At 40.9% G+C, this 8,745-nt stretch overlaps 1 pseudogene; it reads right to left on the reverse strand.

The window, feature by feature from the left end:
* Nucleotides 1–572: 572 nt before the first annotated feature.
* On the reverse strand, nucleotides 573–8,507 carry LOC145389646 (small ribosomal subunit protein uS10m pseudogene; annotated as a pseudogene).
* Nucleotides 8,508–8,745: the final 238 nt, after the last annotated feature.

Consider the following 8,745-nt stretch of genomic DNA (forward strand, 5'->3'; position numbering starts at 1 on the left):
AGTACTTTATGTGTGTTCAACTTTTGTGATTCTCTTTTTCAGTGACAAATAAAAGGTACCATATCCAGTCTTTCCTTTACATGCAAAGCCCCACATCCACTGCGAGGCTGGACTGCACTGAATTAGGTCTGGCTTACGGAAAACAAGTCTACAGTATTCATTACATGCCAATTCTCCCACCAGTTCTGAGGTTGGGCTATGTGGAATTTGTTTTGACTAGTGGGAAACAAATCTGTAGTGTCCTTCATTGACTTTCATGCTGCCTGATGTAAGCCAAGTCGAATGGGGCCCATTAAATCTCACAACCACCTACACACACCTCTGCTCATAAATGCTCAAAAGCCTTTACTGCTTTTGCTGAGTACCTGTACTTCAGCACAAATTACATTATGTAATCTTGTACAATACAATCTACTAAATCCACAAAACTGTCTGAACATAGTGGTTACCAGTTAGGCAAAAGGGCAATGGCCAAAGTTGAAAACATGACAGGATGAAGGACTAAAACAACAACAACTATATATACATTACTAACCTACTGATGAAGCAGTGATGATGCAGGCGTCTGATGATCAAACCGACACTTCTGATGATGGTTTGACATGTTGGGGAAGCTTCTGGAGTTCATGCTGTGGATGATACACTCATTAGCAAAGCAAAAACTATTCAATATTAGGCAATGTCAGCATTAAAAATAAATTACTTGACTGCAATCCAATACACTGATGTTAGTAACAAACCATACAAAGTATGGCTGTATGCACAAGTTAGAGTAAACACTTCACTCATGCATTAGAAATCTATCTATTTCTATTTTTCTATTGCCAGACACCATAATCCCGTAAAGGGTGGCCATTTGACACTGAGTTAGTTGTTTTACAGGGAGGGGCACCAACCCTCCACCAACCCACTTGTTGACACGTAGGGAGCACGTATGGTTTGGTTATATGGTTACCACCCAGCGTTGTAAATGGTTTCTTGGCTTACAGGAAACCATTTGGCTTGTCACTCAATGTAAAGCCACCTGTAAAGGAAAGAAAAGGCATAAGAAGTGACAGGAAAGATAGGAGAAATAGGAAGAGAGGAGGGCAGGCACAGAAAAAGAATGATAAAAGCTAAGGAAGTAGGCAGCACTACATCAAGTGAGTGGATGATGGTCACAGAGAATATTCATCACCATTACCATCATCATAATCTGTGACACTTGCTCCCTACTGCAAACCCTCCACTGACAAGGATAACCAGGAGAAATGTCTCCAGTCTACACTGTTTTCTCACATACCCCTCCCCTCTCTCTCTCTTACACCCCTCTTCCTTTTCCTTCTTCCCTCACCAATGGACTGCTTCATTCTCTTCTTCCCTAGCAGATATGGTTGGCCTTTTCCTATATTAGCCATCTCTTAATCAGGACAACTTTGGTACTTTATTCCAGCAAATGCCAAACATTATTCAGCCGAGAGAGAGTACATAACCATAAAATTAATACTGGTATCCTCTCACAGTTGACAACTCTTGTATTCTATTCTAGCTAATGTTATATGCTTTTATTCACCTGAATGGGAGTCACAGGAGGGTGATGGAGTTAATGTCTATCTATCTATCTATTGCCAGATGCCTCAATCCCGTTTGGGGTGGCCACAAACAAATCGCCTCCAGGTCGCCCTGTCCCCCGCCATTTCACTCCCCTGCTCCCAACTCACACCCCCCTCTCTCATATACCTCTCCACCCCATCTCTCCATCTCATCCTCGGCCTCCCCCTCCCTCTTTCCCCCTCCACCTCACTCACATACACTCTCTTCGTCAGTCTAAAAACAAGCCCTCAAGGAAGTAACAAAGAAATTCACTTAAACATATAGATGCAGCTCTTCTTCTACACATAACTATACTACCTACTACACACCATGTCCCAGAAGCTATTCAAAATCCTAGAAAAGGGACCTGTGTACTGTAAAGAGTACCTAGTCACTCTACAAGGTAAAAATGTGAAAAATCTAAAAAAAGAGTTCACAGAAGGCCAAGAAAGCATTCATTACAATTAAAGGGTTAAGGCCAGGGCATCCATCAAGCAGCCTAAGGGCAAAATGTGGCCTATCTCAGATTATCAAATCAATTGGTAACAAGTAAATCATTAAGATACCTTACTGACTCCCCACAACCTCTTTCTCTTCACATTGTTGCAGCTCTATCCTCCTACTACTGCTTTTCACTGATCGCTGCTTTTCTGAAATGTCTACTATAACCTTCCCCAAGTACAATGGGTGTGAAGTATTCATCTATCAATGCACTGTCACCTTTTCTGTCCAGTTCTTCAACAAAGGAAGTAATCTATATTCTCAAGCTTTCATGTAAGCAATGGGCCAACTCTGGAACACTCTTCCACAATATGAATTTCTCTCTGCCTACAACCTTAATTCTTGTGCATCCAATTTGTCCAATTACCTCAAAATAACACACCTTGATTTTGGTTCTCTTGTTTATTTTTTCGACGAGAAGAGAAATTTCTTTGCAGGCTTCAACCATTTGGCTCATTCCTTTTTTTTAATACTGTTTTATTATTATTATTATTATTAATAAAACACAAAGAAAACTAGCAAGTATGTCTGGCCTAACCACATACCTGTTGTTACCATTTTTTAAAAATAATCAATAGAAAATCATACAACACTACATTTACTATGCCCCATAATGAAAGACAGTACAAATAAATATACAGAATATATTCTTCTCCATAATTAAAGATGGCAGACATAAACATACTCTGCCTCAAGAGGAAAGATGGCCCATATAAACACACCTGTACTTTGCCCCATAAGCTATGAGGGTGGACATAAACATATCTGTACTGTCACATATAGAAAGATGGCAACTACACATAAATGTACTCTGCACTGTGAGGAAGGAGGGTGGTGGGGGACAGGCAGTGAGATCCCTGATAAAGGTGAGTGCTGCCTTGTACTTCCAGCTGGGAATGCAGCACCACCAGATAAGAAAATGTTTTGGCTACTTGAAGAACTCTGCTTAGGGCTAGAAACTCTAGGGGTATATCATCAGTGGCAGAGGCTCTTCACAGCACCTCTTCCTTAGTGATTTAACTGGCACTTTACACAAACACACATCCCTCTTTTTATTTTATTTATATTGCTTTCCTATCAGCATAATTTGCATCAATAATATACAAGAGGATATTAAGGTGTTCTGTGCATAACAAATTTCTATGGAAGAGGTGCTAAAAATCTGAAAAACCACAGAGAACAGAACCCTAAGATGCTAAAAAGTATAAATAACAACATGTGGAGGTTTTCCTTTACCAGCACAACATGAAGAACTCTGCTTATGGATTGTAAACTCTGAGAGGCTATAATGTGCAGATATTTAAAAAGAAAAAAACAGGCATTATTCTATACCAATGATACTCAAAGGATTCTGCTGATCGGTATGGAACTCTTGAACATTAAAAAGAATTCTACAGTACCCAGAATAATAAAATAAAAAATAATTTGATTTTACACCAGGTATCCCCGAAGGGCTAAGGCGTTGCCCCTGGGTAGAGGACTTTGGATTGGAGCGTGTAGCATTTTATGACTGGATGCCCTTCCTGATGTCTACCAATGACCCTTGGGTGGATTCGATCCTCCGACCCTTCGGCCAGAGAGGAGCGCTCTAACCCACTGAGCCACAGCTGTACCCAGAAATCTACATATTTAAAAAAATCTCAAGGTTTTATGCACAGTCAAGGGCAAAAGTCTATCTCCTTTTCCACTGCATCTCCTTCACGCTTAGGCATGTCCATCACTTTCCTCCCTGACGCATTATTAAAAAAGCAACATGTGCAGACAGAAAAATATACCACAACTCTCACAGTTTAGGATATCAGCCAGCAGAGGAAAGCGAGAAGTAGGAGAAGTGAAATATTAGGGCAGAGAAACATACAAGCCTCTCTCAGCTTAAGAATACTAACCTGCTGAGGAAAGTGACAAGATGAAGAGGTGAAATATTAGGGCAAAGAAACATAACAAGCCACTCTCAGTTAAGGAATATTAGCAAAAAGAGAAAGTGACAAGCAGAGGAGGTGTAATATTAAGGCTGAAAAACACCCCAAGCATCTCACATCTTAGGAATTTTAACCAGCAAGAATAATGGAAAGCAGAAGAGGTGAACTATTTGAGCACAGAAACAGACAAAGGCTCTCACAGTTAAAGAATACTAGCCAGCTGAGGACAGTGTAAAGGAGTATGAGTGAAACATGATGCAAATCTTTATCACCAACTGCACCGCAGCTATCTGAAGGGTTTTGTTTAGGGTGAGACACTCTATAATGCTAAAAAGAAAATGCTTAATGCATAAAAATTTATCCTCATCATTATCCTGACCCTATTTCCCATCACAAAAATGGAGGGTAGGATTCTAGAGTATAGAAATGTAAAAAAACAACAGCCAATTATACATCAATGCCTTCAAGGTGTAGGGAGCCTGGGGCTAGGCTATTGGAGTCAAGTATACTTGAGGGCAGATGACCAGCATACTTCCCATACCTCTGGGGTGTAAGTCACAGAGCAGATGACCTGCCTGCATCTCTTGATGGTATTACATGACTGAAAAGTCTCCAGTCACCTCTCAAGGATCAAACCTATGTAGGGCTGCCACTCCAACTGGAATGCTCTAACCACCAGACACCTTGCCACTCACCACAGCTACTCAAAGGCTTATGTTGTGGGTGGAAAATTGCAAGATGTTAAAAAGACTTCCTTATGCCTAGAAATGTATCCTCATCCTAACTGTATTTCCCACCACCAAAATGGTAGGCAGGATCCTAGAAATGTAAAAAATAACAAAACATGACACCTTATAATTAACAACGCTTCTCAGGAAGTACTGCATTAAGTTTCAGCCGACCATCAAATACAATTTTCAAAATATGTTTTACATTGTCTGGCTGAACTGTGGAGGGGGGGGGTTCTCTACAATTTTTCTGTCATAAACAACTCACTTACTACATTAGGAGGCAGGATAGTTACTAAGTACAGTAACAGACAGCTCAGGAATTTCCAACAAACATTTCAAAAAGAGAACCCTCAATAGAAATCAAACAATGTCATAAAACACATTTCAATTTTTGAAATGATTCTGCTAATTTAGTGCACTCTGGTATGTATTGTTTACTGGCTTCACTTCATAACTCTAAAGTTCATGACATGGCACCTGACACTCCATAGCTATGCACTCCAATGCCCAGCAATTTCATTACCAAATAATATTTTCTTACACGACAGATGGGAGCGCCCATCATCCACTCACTCAGTGAAGTACTGCCTTCGGGTCTCTCTACACTACGTGACAGGCCAAATGGTTTCTTGTGAACCAAGAAACCATTTACAATGTTGGGTTGGGTAGTGCCTCGCTATGCAGTCCCTTATCCCTGGGGTCACACTCAATTACCTCATCCCCGGTCTTTTTCGGTCTACCTCTTACAACCCTACATCAGATGTTCACTCTTCTCACCTTCCCCACCCAACTGTCATTCTCCATCCACTCCCCATGCCCAAACCATCTCAATCCATCCCTCCTCATCACAACACCAATGCACTCCAGTCCCATCCTTCCTCTCAACTCTTCAATCATAATCCCCCCACGACTAGAAGAAAATGACAAATCCCATTTTGCCTTCATCCAAGTGTAGGGACCCGAGATTAGGCTACCATTAATTCAGACCAGAGCCCCTGGTGCCTCAACATGACAGAAAAACCCCTGGCCATCTCCTGGACTTCAACCACAGCATATGCCACAATATGCTCTGACCAGGGCACTCTACTAATTGCACCACCAGATGTAATTTACTTGGACTTGGTAGGGGGAGGGAATGGGGACTTATTGCATAATGATTCCTGACCTTCAGCTCAGATGCACAATGTTCACAACCACCCTGGCTTTCATTCATCAAACATTCACATTTCAACAATACGCTTAAATGGTTCTCACCCTGGTAACTTTCATAGCGACACCCTCTGGAAGATTACGCTGGATATACTCAAGGTAGGTGTAGCAGTAGACTGTGTGAGGCGCGGGAGTGATAAAGTGAGGAAATGGGTTCTGGCTTCATACTGCACTCGGTGTTTCTTGTGGATGTGCACCGACTTCAGTAATGTCCACCGTTTTATGTGCTTTGTGGGCCAAGCTCTGTGAAAGATATAAGCTTTTATACTGATTTATATTTTTCTCTATTGGGCTATAGAGTTACTTGTGGAAAGGCATACAGATACTTCTTAAACTATATTTCAGTTAAACAGGGAGGCTTGATCCTGCAGCTGGATACCTTCACATGGTGGAACTGACATAGCAAAAACTGCCTGGTTATTCAAACATTCTCAACTCCATCCCAATCCCCCTAAAAGAGGATGGTGAACTGTAAGAGAAATCCTGTTTCAATCTACAGTCCACCCAGATCACATTCAGATAAACCTGGGGTCACAAGTTCACAACAACAACAACAACAACACAGAGGATTCAACTTTTGTCTTATGGCTTACAGCCTTGGTGGGGAGAAGCTGAGTTTTCAAGTCTGTAATTACTGAAACTTTTTTTTTTAACCTAGGGATAAAGGAGACTAAATGCCACCAATGAATTCCACATGTTTCACAAGAAGCTACCAAAAGAGGTGAGAGTAGGAGTGTGGAAGTACTGTGCCCCCTCCCCCTTTGTCATTATTTATCCTACTGATTTATAGTATTGAAATGTATCAATATTTATGCCTATAATTCTACCTCAAGATTTCTTTCTCCTTGGCACAACACAGATGCAACAGCCCTCTTAAACATTTTCCCACCCTATGTGACTGCAAAAAAACTGCTCTAAAATGATGGTGATACTGCCACAATTACAATGCTACTGAATAAGGTAGGTATAAGACTAATCTACTGCCTATCTTTAGCTAACAACCTTTATCCACTACCCAGAAAATGTTACAAAGACAATGAAGGTGTGTAAAAATTAGTCACCAAGTCTCTACGATTACATATTGTTTGTATTACAGTATTTCTTCTGCCTAAAGACATTTACATTCAGCTAGGGCAAGATTTAGGATGGGGGTTGGTAGAGATATGTTTACCATGTTGAATAAAACCATCTGAAGGTAACAAGAACAAACTATAAAAGGACGAAGCCATATGGAAAGGTTACGTATAAATGAGGCTTGGGGTGGAAGACAATGAAGTGGACTTAAAGACATTTACATTCAGCTAGGGCAAGATTTAGGATGGGGGTTGGTAGAGATATGTTTACCATGTTGAATAAAACCATCTGAAGGTAACAAGAACAAACTATAAAAGGACGAAGCCATATGGAAAGGTTACGTATAAATGAGGCTTGGGGTGGAAGACAATGAAGTGGACTTAAAGACATTTACATTCAGCTACGGCAAGATTTAGGATGGGGGTTGGTAGAGATATGTTTACCATGTTGAATAAAACCATCTGAAGGTAACAAGAACAAACTATAAAAGGACGAAGCCATATGGAAAGGTTACGTATAAATGAGGCTTGGGGTGGAAGACAATGAAGTGGACTTATGATTAACAGGAAGGAATGAGCCTAAGTAAAAGAGGGTCACAGTGTCAAGACAATGGGCACATAAAGAGAGAGAGAGAGAGAGAGAGAGAGAATGTGTGTGTTTAAGGGCTCTGAGTTTTGCTTCCTCATTCTCCAGTGTTTCTTTGGATGTTATTCATGGAAGTTGGTATTTATCAACTTTTTATGTTCACCAAAGGATTGCTTAAAAAAAACTGCACTGATATTTTTGCAACTTAAGCACATATGATGTAGTTCATTTACATAATGTTTTTGACATATCAGATAGAGCCAGGATATCGGGGGCTTGAATGGTGAGCGAATCGAAGCGTGGCCCATTGGATCGGGCAAATTTGTCCTGTCTGGACGTTGTTACTGTGCACTCTGCCCTAGGGTGGGAAAGGAGGTCTGGATGATGATGATGACTGACCTTTTTTCCCACATGGCTGCTAGGGTAAGGTATGATCCTTAACATAATGGATGGATGGAGAAGCTGCAATGAATTATAAATGATATGAAATTGGAGATGCTATGGAACACTTGGAATGAGGAGATGCCAAGAGAGGGGTGGAAAAGTAGTAAGACCAACCCTCCACCCACCTATGTCTCTGTTATGCAATCTTCTCCTCCCCCATCAGGAGCACAGAGGCCTGGGATGGGCTAATTAATTTAGATAATTAAAGCAAGAGTCATTATATCACTCACACTTGAATGGTATTCTGTATGCAATAAACCCCAACTACATCTCATATTTAAAGCCTGATGTGTCACATATGGTTAATAAGACAAAAAGTAGGTTGAACTAACATGTCCTGAACTGTACTTCCGAGGTGAGATGCAGCGGTGGAGAGGAAGGTGAGGTATGATGGTAGCACCGCTGGGTCATGTCCTCGGCACTCCACATCAATTACGCTATACAGACGGTCAGGCTCACCATCATCCACAACCTGCAATAATATCATTACCTATTAACACTTTCACTCCAGTGATGTACTTTATGTTTCTGCTAGCCCTAGATGATGTTATTTAGCCAAGGCAACACTTTTTCACAGTGGAAGGCAAACAACGTATACCTTCAGCCCTTTGCCAAAGGTTAAAATATGCTGCATTAATAAATTTGTCTAGTTTTAGCAAGAATACAATAAAAATGTCACCTGACCAAAGGTGTTAAGAGGAAAAGCTGGT

This window comes from Coenobita brevimanus, unplaced genomic scaffold (genome assembly GCF_032717465.1).
Source record: "Coenobita brevimanus isolate Jiangsu-jjx unplaced genomic scaffold, ASM3271746v2 jjx.HiC_scaffold_173, whole genome shotgun sequence".
Taxonomy (NCBI): domain Eukaryota; kingdom Metazoa; phylum Arthropoda; class Malacostraca; order Decapoda; family Coenobitidae; genus Coenobita; species Coenobita brevimanus.